This window comes from Varanus komodoensis, unplaced genomic scaffold, assembly GCF_004798865.1.
Source record: "Varanus komodoensis strain SLA01 unplaced genomic scaffold, ASM479886v1 scaffold1, whole genome shotgun sequence".
NCBI classification, from domain to species: domain Eukaryota; kingdom Metazoa; phylum Chordata; class Lepidosauria; order Squamata; family Varanidae; genus Varanus; species Varanus komodoensis.
In genome coordinates, this window is record NW_025335268.1 from 14,274,390 (window position 1) to 14,294,235 (window position 19,846).

The following is a 19,846-nucleotide window of genomic DNA, read 5'->3' on the forward strand; positions in this document are numbered from 1 at the left end:
TCCAGCGGTATGTGGACTGAGAACTACCAGAAGTACAGGCAGGATTCCAAAGAGGGAGAGGAACTAGAGATCAAATTGCCAACATACGCTGGATCATGGAGAAAGCTAGGGAGTTCCAGAAAAACATCTACTTCTGCTTCATTGACTATGCTAAAGCCTTTGATTGAAGAAGCAACAGTGAGAACTGGACATGGAACCACTGATTGGTTCAAAATTGAGAAAGGAGTTTGGCAAGGCTGTATACTGTTGCCCTGCCTATTTAACTTATATGCAGAGCACATCATGAGAAAGGTGGGCCTTGATGAATCACCAGTTGGAATTAAGATTGCTGGGAGAAATATCTATAACCTCAGATATGCAGATGGTACCACTCTAATGGCAGAAAGTGAAGAGGAACTAAAGAGCCTCTTGATACAGGTGAAGGAGGAGAGTGCAAAAATTGGCTTGAAACTCAACATTAAGAAAACTAAGATCATGGCATCCGGTCCTCTCACTTCCTGGCAAATAGATGGGGCAGAAATGGAGGTAGTGACACATTTTATTTTCCTGGGCTCCAAGATCACTGCAGATGGGGACGGCAGCCAAGAAATTAAAAGATGCTTGCTCCTGGGGTGGAAAGCTATGGCAAATCTAGACAGCATACTAAAAAGCAGAGACATCACCCTGCCAACAAAAGTGCATATAGTCAAGGCTATGGTTTTCCCAGTTGCAATGTATGGCTATGAAAGCTGGACCATTAGGAAGGCTGAGTGCCAAAGAATAGAGGCCTTTGAATTGTGGTGCTGGAGGAGACTCCTGCGGGTCCCTTGGACTGCAAGGCGATCAAACTGGTCATTCCTAGAGGAGATTAACCCTGACTGCTCTTTAGAAGGCCAGATCCTGAAGATGAAACTCAAATACTTTGGCCACTAATGAGAAGGAAGGACTCCCTGGAGAAGAGCCCAATGCTGGGAACAGTAGATGGCAAAAGAAGAAGGGGACGGCAGAGAATGAGGTGGCTAGATGGAGTCACTGAAGCAGTTGGTGTGAGCTTAGGTGGACTCCGGGGGATGGTGGAGGACAGGAAGGCCTGGAGGAATGTTGTCCATGGGGTCATGATGGGTCGGACACGACTTCGCAGCTAACAACAACATGTGTTGTTGTTGTAAGTTAAATGGATGACTTACATCAGGGAAAGGACAGGGAGAATGCAACTCTTCTTCTCCTTGGGACTCTTCAGTAGAATTTTCTATTGTCAACCACAGTATTTTAGTTCTTCTGCCTTAATTGCTGCTGGTCCCCCTGTCCATTCACCCCACCCCATTTTCTTACTCTGCTGCTGTCCCAACACCCCCTGCTGCACCCTTCCCTCTAATAGTGAACGTAGGTGGAGTGCCAACGGACTGGTGCCAAAAGGGGGCCACTGAGGAACAAGGTGCATTTTCATGCTCAGATGAACATCCATGTATGCAGACGTACAAAGCATGTAATAAAACCCAGAGGGGACAACCCTCTTCTTCCTGAGCAAGTCCGTGAGGACTGGATGTGTTCATTTGCTCCTTGGAGCAATGGCATACTGAATGCCGGTCAGAAAAGGAAGACAGAACCATAGGGGAGCAGGCATGAATTGGCCTGCTGACAACCCTCCCGAGGTGGCTGACTAGTTAGGACACGGGGTAGGGGAGGGAGGACCCCCTGCAACACTCCGTCACAGGTCCCGCTTAAGGAAAGCCACGACGCATCAGATGTTAATGCCGTTGTCTGCATGAGTGGAAATGCCAGAAATTGTATTGCAGAATCTCATACTCATTTCTGGGAACCAGAACAAGCATCGGGATGGTATTCTGTTTTCCACTGTCTCCTGTTAGCTATTTTTCTGTGTAGACACGTGCAAAGCATCCCTTTCCACTCCTGATCCTCCCAGCAGTGGTGTGCTTCTTACACAGGTCACAGAATAAACATTGTCTCAGCCTGCCTGATGCTTGCCATATGTTGACTTCTTCCGAGATATATTTTTTCTCTTGATTTCTTTGATATATTCAACATCACTATCCCCATATGGTATTTTGTAGCTGCTGTTTTTGTGTATTCCAGGGGGAGTTTGTCTTTTGCTTTTCAAAGGTTTGTTGCTGAGACAATCCTTAGCAGAACAGTGTTGTGTGCCTGGTTCATCTAATTATACTCCCTCGTTAGAAATGCATCAGAGGTTTTGTGTTAAATTGCTGAGGGTTTTAAAAGTTGAATATCTGAGCAGCAGAAGCTGCATAAGCACCAAAGAGAGAACAGACGGTATCTCACATTGAAGACACACATTCAGGGCTAAATGAAAACAGGTTGTGTGTGTGTGTATGTCGAGGGGGGTTGCTGCTGCTGCTGCTGCTGAACTATTCCATTAATTACCGCTCCCTCCGTCCAGGCTTTCTCAGCCAAGGTATATGGGTGCAACAAATCAGGTAAGACATTGCCTAGATTCTCCAGCACCACCTTTTCCAACCTGGTGCTTTCCTGCTGTGTTGGGACTACAGCCCTCTGTACCTGTCCAACTGCTTGATGAGAAAGGTAATCCAACACAGCTGGAAGGCACTAGGTTAAGACTGGCTGCTTAACCAGCAAAGTGCTCAGGGACAATTTTATAGGTAAAAGTTAGTATGTCTCCAAATGTTCTTACACTCTTGGTTGAGCCTTCCAATATTTTCTGCCACTTGAGCTCCCTGTGATCATTTTTTTTTCTGGCCTGGAACTCCAGGCACTTCCCTGACTTAGCATCCCTTTGTAGCAAAGTGCAAAATATAAAAGGCTAACTAGATGCAGCGGCCCAGCACTGCCCGGAGTGCCCATCCAAGTACACTTTGCTCAGAGATCCCACCAGACACCACCCATTTTCTGTGGGGCTACCATATTTTCAGAATGAGATACAATCCCTTAAAAATACAATTGTGGTGGCTGTTATTTCCATTACTCCCCCAGCAGTGTCAGTCTATAACAGAGGGGTATACCAGCTCCAGGATTCAACTCTGAGTTCAGTTCAGTACATCAGATAATGGCCCAATGGAGAGATGGCGTTCCGTAACATTCATGGCATTGGACTGGTACTGAGATCTGGGTTCATACCATACCTCACAGGGTTATTGTGAGGATAAAATAGACAGGAGGAAGATGATTATGTAAGCCACCTTGGGTTCCTCACAAGCAAAAAAAAAAAGGGCTAGATTTCTGTTCAGTATGGCTTGGGCCAATATTCATGTCATCCAACTTTGTATGGAACCTGAGGAAACCAGAGGGTTCCTGTGTCCCATTGACTGTTATGGGAAATAAAAAGAACTATGACTTTTCATTTTTTGTCAGAACTGGATGAAAGTTCCAGGTATTGTAGTCCATTAGGAAGGGATTACGCCTCCCAAATGTTTGAAAAACAGGAATTTTTGTGCTACTTGCATGCATATTGTTTTTATAGAAACTGCTGATAACATGTTTATTTTTTGGCATAATTGGATGAAATTTGCAGATGTGATTGCTGCTTCCTGATGGAATCAGACCTGCCAAGTTGAGATGAATAGGCATGGGGGTGGGGGGATTGTGCCAAAGTTACTTTGGCATTTTGAGGGTTTTAATAAGAGGCCACCCTTAACTCCTTATGCTCCTTGTAGAATGTTTTTCAGAAAATGACAGGCAGCTTATATGTGCTACTAAGTAAAAAACCTGCAGTGTTTCAGACGGATGAGTGCAGTTGCTTAATTGGAAGATGTCATAACAGTTTGGTGGGGGAGAGGAATTTGTTCACCTCTCCTTCCCTTTTTCTGTCTTTATGGGAGGGGGATCTTGGTGCTCCATGTAAGGAAACTGCAAAATTCTAGAAATTTTGATACAGTGGCTACGGTGTTATGATGCCTGCAGACCAGTTTAAGATTTTTCCCCCCATAGTGAAGCCTGGAGGAGCTGGAGAAAGAGCCTTCTCACTGACCCATTGCTGCCCTCCCCATAAGCAGGGCAATTGGACCGCCTCCGGTCAAATGTGTACGAACCCCCTCATCAACCTCTCTCCATTCTCCTCATCAGTACCTAGCAAGACAGAAGCAAAGGGCACTATTTCCAGCGACTTACATCTACCTTTCTGAAGCCAAATTGTTAGGGAAGCCTTGTGAAGGATCCAGCTTCAGTTCTCATCATGTTAGAGGAAAGAGCCAGGCACACCTGTACCAGGTACACATCAGAACTGGCTTGAAGGATTCCAGTTTGGTTTGGCTTTTGGCTTCAGCTGAATTTGATGCACACCCCTAGTATGCATGGTTCTTTACGGTGCCGTGCATAGAAAAGGGGATGTTTGTGTCAAAAATTGTGTTAGAATAACAAGGGTGTTATTAAAGGTTGGCTCCTGAAACTACCCACAAGGTTAGAAAGACCGTAGCTCTTCTAACAAGCCATATCCTAATCATGCAACTGAGAAATGCAAGGCTTTCAATAGCTCAAGCAAATATTGCTGCAAAGCAGGGGTGCCAGCCTGCAGTGTTGGGGCTGCATTGGCCCTGTGTGGCCCTTGGAACTAGCAGGACCCCTTGGGGTCCCAAGGGTGAGGACCTCCTGTCATAATGCATTGAAAGCTTATTGCAATTCTAACCCCCTTGGCACCCGTTTCCCAGTCATTTTCCTAAGGAAAACATGGCACTTCTTTCTTGTTTTACTGCTAAGTCCTTTGCAGTGGAGCCAGTCGGGGAGCAAACCAGACAGGAGGCCTGCTGAGGGAGCACGACCCGCTGCCATTAATTCTGATAGAGCAGAAAGCCATCATGTCCACAAGCCCAGTTAAAGCTGATGCAGCAAAAGAGGATAACAACCTATAAAGTTTGCAGCTCATGCTGGCCAAAAGCTCTAAGACAAAGGTGCCCAAGGAAAAATTCATCATCTAAAGAACTTCAGGACCTGAGTGGCATATTGAGTTATTGCGACGGCTTGTCCTTGCTAGACTTTGTTAAAGCTGATTTCAGCTGCTGCGGAAAAAGTTTGCTGGCTCACCCTTGTGGCTGAATGGCATATTACAGCCCGACTTGCATCTTCAGTGAGAGGCCCAAATAATAGGTGGATTTGGACAAGCCAGCCCTGTTTCGGTTTGCCTGTGAATTATGAACGTTGTGCTAGCGTCTCTTTGATGAGATTGCTGATGCTACCAGATGACACAGTGAGGAAGGTTACTATGACACAGGTAGGCCTTAAGAAAGATGGTTATCACACAGCTATCACGACATTTAAGCAAGCAATCAAGGCAACATTAGGAGTGTTGTCCCAGGGTAGTTCTTACAGCATGCAATCAACACAGGCACAAATGGGGATGAGCACGAGGCGACAGGGTGCCGTGGAATCGAATGACAATAGCAGCAAACTATTGCCAATAGGCTGGTTCTGGTTACTTTAGTAACAAAGGACCAGGCATCTGTAGTGCCTTCAAGTCCCCACGTGATGCTAAAGAGGTCACCCAGGGCAGGGACAGCAGGTTCAGCCCTGGTCCCAACGCAGACCCTCAGTGTGTCTCTCCCTTTTCCACTACTGGGGTGCACAACCTTTTTGGCCCCGATGGCCACTTCCTGTGTTGGCTGGGGGCTTGGGGACCATGCATATCACACACACTTCCTGCCATGGGCCCACATCTCCGCTCCCTCCCTGCTTAGATCTAGGGATTGCTGCTTATGTGGCCTTGTGTGGATCATCCCCCAGAAATTTCAACCAAGAGTGCAGTTTCTTCAGCATTGCTAGCGATGGGGAAACTATGATCACAGAAGCCTGTGGCTGATGGGCTGGGCTGCTGGCGAGGGTGCGTGGGGTCCTGCTCACTTGGGGGACCTGTGCTTTGCATCTATGCTATATAAATGTATGGGCATATTTCAGTGCTGGTTACAGAGACAAGTCAACTATAATATCAGATGATGATAAAGACAATGAGCAGGATGCAGCTGCTCATGAAAATGTTCCATGAAAAAACAATAAATGAATGAAAAGTTATGTTACTGGTATCAATAAAAAGATATTTATAATTATTGGTGTGGCACCGTTCTCATTGCGATATCACATTTTGCAGAAAAGTTATGGAGCATAATCGCACATCCCCCTCATAATTTTGAATTATTTTGATGCAATTTTGACCTGAAGCTGTATCCTGGAAACTGGAGCCAATACATACTCAGGACTTAATTTTCCTTTATTAGTGACCCAATTCTGGTGCAATTTAGCTACTTTCACTTCCGAGGCTTTCTCCTTGTAGGCCAGTGTAATCGTCCTCCGCTCAGTCTCATCTGTGAGGTACGTTAGGCCGAGGTGTGGGGACTGGTCCAAAGTAACCAGTGAGCTTCATGACTACGTGGGGACTGGAACCTGGATCTCTCAGGTCCCCAGTCCAACACGTCAACCCTTGCACCACCTGCTCTTTTCACATCATCATCTTCTAGACAGTGCCATCGGGAGCCCTCTTTAAAGGAGATAAAAAGAACAACTGCCCGGAGCAGGGCCTTCTCTGCAGTGGCGCCCATATTATGGGATGTGCTCCCTGCAGAGGTGCGCCTGGCACCGAGTATATATTCTTTTCAGCGCCAGGTCAAAACCTTTTTATTTAATCACTATTTAAAAAATAAATATTTTAATTATGTCGAACAGTCTCTTTGATTTTATTGAATTATGTTTTTATACACGTGATTTTATTATTATTGTATTATTGTATTTCAGTTTTATGGATTGTGAGCCGTCCCAAGATGCCAAGGCATAAGAGACAGCAAACAAAAGTTTTAAATAAATAAATAAATAAATAATTTGACCCAATCCAATATATTCCTGGGAATGTGATGTGCCAGGTTGCTGAATGCTTGTTTGTGTGTTTTACCCTGCTGATTACTGTTTTGTATACACCTGAAACAATAGTGTGTGCAGAGCAAAAGGTGCCCCCTCTTTGCTAGGCTAGAAGTATTATTCTTGCAGATGGGTAAGCTGCTTTCAGCTCAGCCAGAGATGGAAGAATGATTAGGAGCCACTTTGGCACATGCTATAGTCCCTATACGTACCATGCCAGGGACATCTACATTGGCTCCTAAATATTGTGTACACGTGGTACCTGGGTGTGGTAACAGTGGGACGAAGGAAGCCAGTGCACCCCTTCTCTGCTCTATGTTGCTCCTTTGGAGAAACTCTCATTGCTAAGTTGACCCTAAGGATAAATCCTTGCATGAAATGTTAAAGGGCATAAAGAGAAGGTTTTAAAAGCTGTTTTAAGCAGGAGCACACATAAGCCTGCTGCTATTAAAAAAAGACTTCTCCTTCTAGATCTTGATGACAAAGAAGGAAAAAGAATGAGTGCTTTCTTTGAAATTCATACCGCACTGAAAAAGCAGGAGTTGTGTGTATGATGTGTCAGCTTTGCCTCTAACCACAGTAGCCCTTCAGCTTAGAATTAACTCCAAACTTGATGACTGACAATTTTAGCAAATGCACCATAAAAAGAAGTATCTGCTCACCCTTTGCCACTTCCCATATAACCACTGTGCAGTTATTGCATCAAATAGCATTACATTTAACAGTTCCATGCGTTTCTGAAAATTAGACACACAAATTGGTAGTGAAGTAATATATGCCCCAACCATGGTCATTCCTTTTATTTCTGATCCCAGTCATCCCAGGCTGATGGAGCTGTAGCCAAGACCACACCATGCAAGACCACAGACAGGGGAAGCCTTAGCTTTAGATATACCTTAAATATAATGTCATAAAGACCAAATAGTATGGAATGCTGACATGCTCAGCAGGAAACAGTGATGGCCACATTAGAGAGAAAATGAAATTGTTGGAAAGGGAAAAGGAGACACCTGGGTTCACCAAACACAACGAGCCATAGTGGGTTTTTTGTGAGATCTGTTATGTAGTCTGAACACTGTCGTGGTACTTCTCTGTCGTGTTGGGTTTCTTGAGACCACAGGGAGAGGCAACAGTCCATTCTGCAGTTTCCATGCTTCACTATGGTTTCTCTGGCTGTCTGAACCCAGAATCGTGGTTTCCATGGTCCCATTATTCAGCTGCCATAGAGTCCCCTGAAAGAGCAGCAACTCCTGAAGCTGTTCCAGCCCTCCAGACTCTGCTATTCCATTCTGCCAAGCAACAGATGCATCAGTGCCTGCCTCATTCCGACAGGCTGCTCTGAACTCCCTTCCCCCTCTGGCTTCTCTGCTTCCCTCCAGATGGCCACTTGTTTCTGTTCTCCAGAAGCAGAGAAGCGCCCCATTCCGCCTCAGGCACTGACCTTGCAGCCAGCTGTGCTGTTCCATTCTGCCTGCTGTGCTTCTCCCAGACACAACTTCTGCACTGCTCTGCCTTGCGCTTCATTTCTTCAAGTGGGAGGAAAGCAGTCAGTGCGGTTGTGGGGGTGTCCCTGGAAGCCATGTGTGTGTGATCGAGGTAGCGGATGAGCAAAAGAGCATGACGGGCTTCTGTAGCTGGGGTTTCCCCAGGTACAGGTTGGCCTGGACGCCACGCACACGAGCATTTTGCTTCCCCCCTCCAGGCAGGGCCAAGGACTTCTGCAACTGGGAGGGTTTCTACAGTATGGTGCTGCAGGAGGTTCCTGGGCATGTATGCAGGGGGGTCCGGGCAGAGTCGTGAGATGACGCTTTTCTGGAATTCTTTCATATTTCTCTTCCCTTCCCTTCCCGGCCTATAGCTGATGTTCTTCCCCCTGGTGAACAGACTGGAGAAAGGCATCTTCCAAAGTCTTCCTGTACTAGTCAATGGGAAGCCCATCCACCCCCTGATCCTGGGTGACCGGGCTTTTGCTTTGCAGTCATTGATGTTGCATAGTCAGGGAACTGTGAGAGGGTGAGGTGGCCCTAGGTTCGTACCCTGCCTTCCATCCATGCCTCCATCCATCTCAGATCATGATGCTTGAGTGCACAGGCTTTTTAGAAAGAATCCGTACCTCTCCGAGTTTCTCAAGCAATGGCCAAAATGCTCTGCCCTGGTTCCAGCAAACATCTCCGCAAGTCCAAATCACCCAGGCACCACCACTGCCATAAATTGCTGAGTGTGGCGGCAAAGTTGCACAGTGTTGTCTCCTGTAAATCGAAGAGTTCCACACTAATGTCCCACCATAACCTCCATTGTATTACACACTAAATCAGAGGCGTCTCCAGCAAAGTCGCAACATCAGCTACTTGCCTGTAGGCGTGATATTTATGGAGAGTGTCCATCAGTGGCAGATATGATGGATCTGCTCTTACTGCAGCATCCTAGGAAGACAAGATACCACTGAAGGAGTCGTCTGACTTCCTTTAGCACAGCTGAGGCAGCCTCTTGTGAATCTACTGACAAGCCCCACTCAGAGGGACTTGGGGACAGCTTGTGTGAAAAACCTCTGGGAAGTGCTTGAATTCACTGTGATCGGTTCATTACTCTCCTGTTTAGTTTTCAAGAAAACCTCTTATCTGGTCTCCTATCAAAGTCCTTGAATATATCCCATGCTGGAGATGAATGGCTTTAAATACTAAGGCAGATTAGAGTGCTAAAATGAAGGTAGGACTGTAAAAGCTGCAACCAAATCAATATCCATTTCAGCAATGCAGGCAGGCAGGCAGGAGAAGAAAAGAAATGAAGAAAAGGGGAGAATATTTAAAACTGAGCATGCTGGGGAGGAAAAAAATGGCTGCTTCCTGTAAAGAGGCCAAACTGGAGAGCCCGGCTTGGGAAGAGCAAGTATTCTGCTCACAGCCTTCTCCACGCCTTGTGATGCCAGAGATGCTCCCTGCATTGCTCTCCGTGGGGTGGAAGGACCAGCGCCTCTGGCCAGGTGGCAGGAGACAGTGCAAGTCCCGTGCAATACGGCCCGGCCGGCAACGGGGGCAAGTGGTGCAGTGGTCACTGCTTTGTACATCGTTGCTCTAATGCATAAAGCACGAACCAGCAGGTTCCCAGCGGAGACTTTTATTCACATCGGAAGGAACTGCTGTATTCCCGAGACCAAGAGTGACAAAGCTTATTCAGTGTAAAAGCTTACACTGTTTCAGGAAAGTTCTCAGGGGCCGAATTCCAATTGTGGGCACTGCTGCAGGTGAGTCTGGTGGAGGCTAAAGTCAGAAGTGGGTACAGCCGTAGGCAGAAGTGGACAGGGCTGCAAAATCTGCCCCACGTTTCAGCGTGTGCTCGGAAACTACACTCAGAGGCAGGGTACTCTGTTTTCAGGGGCACTTGGCACAACTGCTATGCATAGCTACTCAAAAGCAAGCCTCAGCAACCCCAGTGCAATGCTATGCATGTCTGCTCAGGAGCAATGCCCAGCACAGCAGCTTTTGGGGATACAAGCCCCAGTCCTGCCTGCTTGTTCAGGAGCCAGCCAGGAGCAGGATTCTGCCGGATGGAAGCTCTTCTGATTCCTGGCTCAGCCACTGCAGAGGCTGCCTTTCTTCAGCAGCTGAGCTGGGGGAATTGTCAGCTCTAATCCCCAAACAATTAGAGAGAAGGGCTGGGATCTCCCAGCTCAGCTGCAGCAGAGAGGCTGAGCGGCAAGGGCTGTTTGTGGGCATGAACCACAGCTGTTCCCTGCTCAGTGACTGGGAAATATCTGGGGAGCAGGAAAGCAAGTGGGTTGACGGGGGGGGGGGGGGCGGTCTCTGCAAGCCCTATTTGGTCAGCAGACTGGAGGCTTCCCACCCCTTTGCTAGAGAGGCTGTTGCCCTGCCTTGCCCTGGGCTGTTGCCCAGCCCAGCCCAGCCCAGCCCTACCAGGGATGAGCAGATCAACAAAACTAAAGCTTGCTGAAGGTCTCTGCCCTGAAGCACCTTCCAAGCTGAGCTTTGGGTTTTTTCTTTTCACATGCAAATCCATGTCTATTTTCACACATCTTTCCCCAAATGTACAGAGCACTTATACACATCCTTGAAACCTATGCACTTTCCCCCTTTAATTAAAGTGCATTTGTGCACAGTTTTCAAAAGGAAAATTTTTCCTGCAATTTTTTAAAAATACATCTGCTGTTGAATGCATATTTCTGGGCCCACAAATTGCACTGTAAGATCAGGAATGTAGACTTTGACACAGATTGCATGCATCTGAGTCTACATTCAGTCAGAAGACACAAACTGGGTAAATCCTCTCTGTCTCTCTCTCTCTCTCTCACGCGCACACACATGTCTGACTCAATTTCTTTTGCCCAAGTCTCAGACTCTTTCCAGGGAAAAGGCCAATGAGCACACTCAGTCAGTCCTCACCAGGCTATTTACACTGCCCTCATTTTCCCCCCTAAATTTTTTTTAATGCTTCTGAAAATCTTGGGATTCCTGGGCTGATGCCTGCCATGTGGGGCATGGAAAGTACCATTTTGGTTACCTAAGTACTGAATGACTGCCTCTGGTACATATGTGTGCAGTCTGTCTTCTTGTTTTTCCTCTGCCTGTCATGCTTATGCAAAAGAGTTGCATACACAGGCAGGGATGACTTCTGATTGTAGCTTTTACTACTCCATTAAGCCACCCTGAGAATACACATAGACCAGGGGTCCTCAAACTTTTTCAACGGGGGGCCAGTTGAAAGGCGGTGGCGGACGCACGTACGGCGAGGCAGTGGCTTGCTGGCTCAAAGATCATTTTCTCTGAGTGAGTCCAAAACCGCTGAGGCAGGCCGGATAAATGGGCATGGCGGGCCGTATCCGGCCCACGGGCTGTAGTTTGAGGACCCATGATGCAGACAATGTAAACACATCCATTTAAAGGTTCAAGATATGCAGTTTCTCCTCAATATGGAGAACACGTGATGAGGATGAATTTGTGCCTGCAAATAGCAGGCTAAATGCAAAGAATGATCAGGAAGGAAGGTGGCGGCTTTGGACTGATGATGACAACGACGATGACAACAACAGGCATATACTGTCCAATAGCTGAAGTTCTCTGGGCAGTTAAAAACCATGGAAGAGCAGATAGGTGAGTGTTGAATGAAAAGGATGAGGACTGCCAGTGAGGCTGATTTGGGCCCAGGCACCTGCCAGCACACGCTTCGGGTCGCTCTTCCAAAGTCAGTGGCACGGAGGCCACCATGATTATCAGTCAGTGGGGAGAGGAAAGAGCATTAATTCAGTGCTGTGCAGAGATGCGACGTCTACCATTGACCCTGAGAGACAAAACGGAGCAATGTCTTGCCCCCAAACATGTTGCATGACAGTGAGAATTAGTAAACAGTCTCTTACTACTGAGCACACTGAGCCTTGATCTGGATTCAGCTTTAAGAAGGGCTGCCAGCCTCTGAGTTGCATGCGGAGCACCTGCCTCACAGTAACAGCACACTTTCCAAACTGGGCTGATGGAAAGCGTTCCTTCTTCGTTCCTACCTGGAGGCAGGATCCTGTCCATGTTTATTTGGAAGTAAATGTCACTAGTTTCAATGGGGCTCACTCCCAGGTAAGTGCAGAGGATTTCAGCAGGCTGGACATGAAAATAGATTAGAGGATCCTATTCCTCATAGCTATGCCTGCAAACTCCAATCCTGCCCCCTCAGACACACTTCTTTTTTTTGCCCAAATCCTTTACTTCAGAAAGTCTTTCTATAAATATTGCTGGGCAAGGCATTTTGGCAGCCAAGGGCAGTGGGGTGGGGACCCTTTATTTATTTACAATATTTATCTAGCAGTTACATGATACAAACCCTTGTGGTGACTCACAAAACAAATACAATGTTGAAATGCAACAGAAACCAATCAGATCAAAACTGTTCATCACTGAGGCAAACTTGACCCTGTGGTCTGTGCAGCTCCAGGAGAGGTGCCTGTCCAATTTTGAGATCAGTTTTCAGTTATGGCCTGAGAAAGTGCCTGGGGCAATCCCCCTGCCCTTTCAGCCTTGCCTTCCTGGCTAATGAGAGCCAGCCACTGCGGGTGTGACTGGGGGGACCCAGGGAGTGACCAACACACACAGTAATTCTTGACCACTGTTGCCCGGTTGCCCTTTCTCTAGGCAGATACTTGTGAGGGTTCTGGCAGGGCAACTGCAGGCACTCTGGGGGGGTACGAACTATCTAGCCCCATTTAACTCTGGACTGCAGCCTCAATCACCTCTGCTGAAAGAAGGATGGGGCAGTGCAACTCTGTTAATGCTGCTCAACCTTGGACTGGCTTTTGATACCATGACCTTTGCTTCCTCCCACTTTGGCTCAGTGGTTTGGATATCAGAAGCACTGGACAGGTTCACACATAACAACAAGTCATAGTGGAGTGTGTGAGTGTGTAGGCGGCCTGTAAATATATGTAAATAAATAAATAGAAATGTGGGAGCATGGCTTGTTATGCCTGAACTCAGCATTCCTGGTGAAGCGTGGTGGATTTGGCCTCCATGAAACCATGTGGGGAAACAGTGGCTTGCTGTAAGGTTTCCGAGCATCACCATGGCTTGCTTTTCTGGCTGAGCCACGAAACCACTCTTGCTTCCACACTGTTTGCATGTTGTTACCATGGAGTGAATGGCGGGAGCAGATGCAGCAGCCACTCCTAACGGCACTGTCCAGATTTGCCTAGCGACTGCTGAGTCGCTGGCAGCAGTTTCCCTCAGGAAAGTCTGCCTGGCAGGAGTCACTCCCTCCTTCCCTGGCAGGGGTACCCTCATGGATGCCCTCCGTGTGCCTGGCTGCCGTGGGGAGGCAGCCCCTGGGAGTCCTGTGTGTGGGGAAGTGTGGCCGCAGCCGCAGTGAGGGAAGAGGGGGGCTTGTGGGTGGATATGCTTGCATGTTGGCACACACAGGCAGCAGTCCGGAGTGCTCCTCGAGCGAACAGGCAGTCGCTTCTTCTGAGCAGTGGAAAAAACAAACAAACCCACGTAAGACAGCCAGCTGAGGACATGCCCAGGGGAGTGCGTGGGCCAGTGAGAGAGAAAGAGAGACAGGTGGCAGGCAGGAGTGGTGCACTCTGGGAATGATATGTATTCAGCCATGGAGACTGATGGGATACATGGCACCTTCAGGAGAGAGATGAAGGAGAGTGGAAACCTCTCATGGATGGAAACCATGCCCAGTCGGAACCCAGGACACAAGGGACATGGCATCATGCCACACAGTTATCACGCGCATGGCTTAGCATTATGTGTGAACACAGCCAAAGTCTATGATCATTCCTTGAGAAAGTTCATCCCAGCTCCTGACTCTTGGCCCAACCTACCTCACAGGAGTCTTACAAGGATAAAATGGAGGCAGTGAGGATCACAGGAACCCCCTTTGGTGCCTTTGAGGGAAAATTCAGGTTGTTACTGTTAACAACAACAACAACAAGCGCTTTTAAAGTCTGTTCCATAACTGAGTTGTCACTAGCAAAGGGCTCTCCTCCTTAATGATTCTTCTCACTTTGCTGTGACCACAACCTGGACCAGAACATTAAATCAGCAGCAGAGAATTAGGGCAGGCCTCCCAGCAGACGGAGCGAGGGGCTGCCTCAGGCAGCAGATGCGGGGAGTTGTGCGACTTTTTTCTGTCTGAACATGCATAGGATGGTGCCCTAGAAGGTTCTGTTGAAGTAGCTCAGCAGCAAATGCATATGGAAAAACTTAAAATATTTAAAGGCAAAAATGCAGCTTTCATTTGTTTCCTGCAGTCATTTCTCTCCCTGGGACAACATCTCAAACTGCAAGGACAGTTCTTAACAGTTCCCCTTCTATACTAGCATAAATACCATCAGATAAACTCATTCTGTAACAAAAGGAAGAGAAATTAAAATTAATAAGCAATGAGCTCCTATGCAAGCAGCTGCTTTAGTGTTTTACATATTGCCAGGCAGGGAAGAGCAATGTCTTCATTTCAGCAATGCTAATAGATCATCTTTTAAAAGTTTTTCAGTTAAAGTTTTTAAATTCAAGGGATGCAATCTCGTGCATATTTAGGCAGAAGCCCCCCCGCCCCCCAGCAACTTCTCCCCCCACTCCAGCAAGCCATTCTAAATTGCCTTGAGGCCAAAAGGTGACTCATTTAAAAAATCATAAATAAATCAGCACAATATCTTCTAGGGGTTCAGGGGAGGGCAACAAAAATGATCCAGCATTCGGAAACACTGCCCTATAAGGAGAGAGTGAGAGAACTGCATATGTTCAGCCGTGAGAAGAGAAGACTGAGGGGGGACTTGAAAGTACTCCACGAGGAGGAAGGAAGAATCTCTTCTCATTCGTACCAGCGTGTAGGAATAATCATGGAATAATCAACTCAAGTTGCAGCAAACCAGATTCAGGCTAGATATCAGAAAAAGCTTCTCACTCTCAGAACAATACAACAGAGGAACCAGTTGCCAGCTGTCCCACATTTAAAAAGAAACTGGACAGTCATCTGAGTGGGATGTTGTTAACTGGTGTCCCGCACTGAGCAGGGTGCTGGACCTGATGGCCTTCATGGCCCCTTCCATTTCTGCTTTGCTACGATTCTTTGATTCTTTCTTTAGCACAGGAGGGAGAAGAGCATTGTTACTGTCTGTATATACCAGTCCTTTAAGACAATAATGGGACAACTCTGCAACAGCTTCGGGAGGATGCAGCCTCCTGCCCAGATCTTCTGCCACTGCTGGTGGCCCATCTCCCTCTGCATGTGACTTACGCATCCCTTTTCCCAGATGCAGGAGCAGGACGGGAAGCACAGAAGATTCAGCCTGGCTCAGCTGGGCACTGGACCACTTCAAACTGCAGGCGCCACCTGAAGATGAAGGCCTGGCAATCCCAGGTATAAGCGAGGAACAGCAGGCGACTGGCACAGGTGCTTTGTGCATGTGTTATGCTCTGCTCATGCTGCATATGGGAAGTCTGCACGGAGTGATTGCAGGGCTGCCCCAAAGCATTTTGCTACCCCCTCCGGTTTCCTTGTATGGAAGACAACAGGACTGGCAGCTGGAACTTTCTTCAGTGCCGTGATGGGATACTGTTCCCAAGCATGCCAAAGGCAGGAGGCTAGTTCATGGGGCATACACCGCTCTGTTCTCCAGGAGTGGCTCTGGAGGAGCTGTTGGGGAGGGCCGTCCTCAGCCCCTCCTGGCCACCTCCCTCTGCTGGATGGCCCTCAGCGGACACAGTTTGCTCTGTGCCAGGTTGTGGTCATAGCTAGAAGCCCAAGCAGAGGGTTCTGGCAATAGTCTCTTCCCCAAACAAGGGCTGAGTTCAAAGTAAGAGGCCCATGGGTGGCTCCAGGTGGAACTCAGGCCAGGGACTCACAGTCTCCCACAAGCAGGCTCAAAGATTGCTTCGCCAGCAGAGATGGAGGTCTACATTGTGCTCAGTTTCGGTGCAAAGGGCCACTTCTCTTGGGAAAGGCTTTTCACTTAGGGCCCTTGGCCACTTAGCAAGTGTCAGCTACAATTAGAGGAAAACGAACGGGGAGCTGGAATTCTCTGACTCCAAGGAAGGTGGCAGCGCAACTTCTTCAGGTTGTGGGGGTGGGGGCATGATGGGCTGAGGTTTCTGCAGGATGTGAAGGGTGGCTCCTCTCCCTGGCTACTCATCACCTCCGCAGAGTCCATGGCACTGTTCGTCAAACAAGGGGAGTCTCTCCCCAGGGTTGTCACTCCTAATGTTGTGGGATGAACATGAGGGCTACTGGAAGGGTTAAATGTTCTTTCGTATGATGGGCTGCATGCATTTTTATCTTTGCTTGGATGTAGTCTAAAATGCCACTCTGGACTTCTCTGTGGGAAGACAGATGTCATATATAAAGATCTGTCAGAGTGAATCTTCACCCGCAATGGGAGCCAGGCTGGCTTGCAATTTCCATGGCAGATGTATGTTCTATCAAGTTGAATGCCGGGCCAGCTGTCAGTCTTGCCACTTCCCCCATGCGTGAGGCTAGCCTGCCTGCCTATAAAATATTTTTTAACAGCACCATATCTATATGTATATATATTCATCCTTCACCTTCTCCAGAGATGTATTTAAAAATACTTGCAAATCTAAAAAAATGGTTGAAAGTTGGAATGCTTGAAGAAAGTGACCTTTGCAAATTCGGATGCAAACTGACCTGTATTGCTCTGCCTTGGACTAAAATGTAGGTCAGAATATAATTATTCTGCAGATTTCACACTTCTCTGAATTTTGTAATGAGGTTCTTGGTTCAAAAATCCTACCCAAATGTATTTTTAAAATGTGTATTTTAGGCAAAATACATTTATGGCGGAATCCAGTGGGGATGTCTGTAACTCACTGAATCCACACAATTATGGCCACCCAGCGCAGGGCAAGAGAAGCATGGTGGGCTCTCCCTGCAAAAGAGCAAGGGAGCAGTTTTGGCTGTCTAACTCCCATGCTTCACTGGGGGAGAGTAGGATTGTGAGGGACTGGCAGCGTATTTTGGCAGCACCAGTCTCTTCCAGTGAGGTGTTCAAATGCTTTACTCCAAGTCTCGAGTCAAGTCTCAAGTCTTTATTTTCAAGTCCAAGCTGAGTCTCAAGTCACTGCCAGAAATTTTTGAGTCAAGTCTCAAGTCTCTTCTCAAGTCTCAAGAGCCAACTTTAACAGAAAAAAGAGGGAGGTGGGGGTGGGGGGGGAGTTGTAACTAACCCCCCTCGATGTTCCCATCTGCACTTTTCTCAGTGATGCACTGAAGTTGTTTACTTCAACCACGATTTATTTAAACAAAGCTGTGCTGTTATTCATATTTATCAAGATTGCAGTTTAGAAAGACCATTTTAACATGATTGGCACCCGGCCTGGCACTGTTATTCTCCCTGGAAACGTGTGGGAACAGAGCAGAGGCAGCAAGCAGGAGAAGCGCTGGAGAGAACAAAGTGCACCAAAAAGAGCTGAAACCTTCCACCTAAACAGTCCCCGGGTTACGGACAGGTTCTGTACCTGAGAACATCCTTAGATCAAATTTGTATTTAAGTCAGATCATCTGAACAAGCCAAATGCTTGTCTTAGGATATATTTAACCTTTCTATGCATATAAAACACTTAAGAAACAGTTCCATGTTCACTAAATCATCTTAAACACGATATAGCATTGTAATAGTGATAACAACACAGTAATAATAAAGTAACTACAGGTATTGAAGAGAGAGAAAGAAACTGTAAGTATGTGTGTAGGTATACAGAACTGTAAAAATCAAATAATAGAAATAGTTCTTAAAACAGTTTGAAACATTCTCTTACAGAGTTAAGCTAGCTCACCATCATTCTTGCATAGATTATAGCAAGATTGTGAATATGAAGCATTCTGAGCACTTTAAAGTACTTTATGTTGCTCATTCTTTTTGGTTGCTTATTTTCTGAATATATTTCTGAGTTGCTCTGCTAATTTACAATAAACCATAAGAATAATAAAATGCCACTGTTCCAAACAAAACCAAACCTAAAACAAATCAGAGGAAATAATCAAAACTTTTTTCTTTCTCTTTATAGAATTCGGTAATATTTGCGGCTTTTCCTTAGAGTTATTCATACAGGATTTATAGTAGTCCATGTGTTTGTAAGTAGGTAACCCAGGGGCTACTTGTATTGCAAACACTCTCCTACTCCTCCTGCCCTGCGCCCCACCCCTTTCCCCTATTTCCCACCCCCTTCCTCATCCCAAAAAGCAACTTGTAAAAAACATAGAAATCTCAAGTGGAATCACTCACGTATTGTTCCCGAATTGAGTCCCAGTCGAGTCGCTGACGCAACTGGAGTCAGACTTGGGAGCGAGTTGCTTGGCTTGAGTCCCCAGCACTGGTCTCCTCCGCTTGCTACCTCTCAGAACAGCCCCTAACCCTTTCCCCCAGGCAGAGGAACAGCCGGCACGGGGCTTTCCAAACTGGGTGCACGTGGGGGAGGCCCTCGTTCTCCGAGTGCGGCGTCTCAGCTCCAACGCAGAGCTGTTTTGCAGCATTGCCAGACGGGCCTCCTGAAGATCCCGTGGCGCTCAAGCTGCTGTCCCGGGGACCACAGCATTGCCTTGCTGGGCATGTGTGCATTCAGATAAAATGCACCTGGTGAGAAAATGCATATCGAAGTATGTATTTATTTTTGCTTGGAGGCAAAGCTGAATTGCTTCGACAACACGTGGCTGTTCTTGCGTGTGGCTGCTTTATTCTTGCTCTGGTTTGCACGTAGTTTTGTTGTTCACTGTGCACCCTTTTATTTTACTGCAAGGCATTTTTGTGAATGTTTTATCAATGGTGAGAGGATAAGATGGCTGACAGCAGAGCTATTCTAATTTGCCTCCTGTTGCATAGAAGGCTGCTGAGGGATTTAGGTTTACCCTGTGAAGAAAAATAGATTCTAGCATGCATTTCTTTCCTAACTAATCATCTTGTGGGGCAGTTTGGCAATCTTAGCAGCAGGAAAGATGGTGATGTAGGGCTGAGAGGCAGGAAAGGTCAGTGGGAAGGAAGCGAGAGTAGAAGATCCAACCCGCTAGGATCACAGAACAGCGACAGAAGTCTTCAGCAAAATAAAAAGCTAATTATATGGCCTGGCTCTGCCACTCTGTACTGTTCCCTTGAAATATCCCTTTGATGGCCTGATGAGGAGTCTGGGCTCTTTATAAACCTCCTTAGAAGCTTTTCAGCCCCTTTACGTCTCGGCTCCTACACCTTTTTATGACAAATGAACAAATAGATGGTATCCGGGAACAATCCATCTGAGGCAGGAGAACGGAAAGGGTGGATATTGCTGCACTTGCATTGATTTATAGAACGGGAAGAAATTGTGGCAAAAATGCATACCTTCTAACTGAAACTGTATATGCTACTACTAGATGTAATTATTTTTTAAAAATTTTAATTAGGGATTGGGGAGAGGGAGCCGCTAAGCCAGCCTTCCCCAGCTTGGTGCTGTTTACATGCATTGGAATACAACTCCCAGCAGACATGACACCAATGACCATGATGTCTGGAGATGAAATTTGTAGTCCAATGCATCCCAAGTCCCTGGTT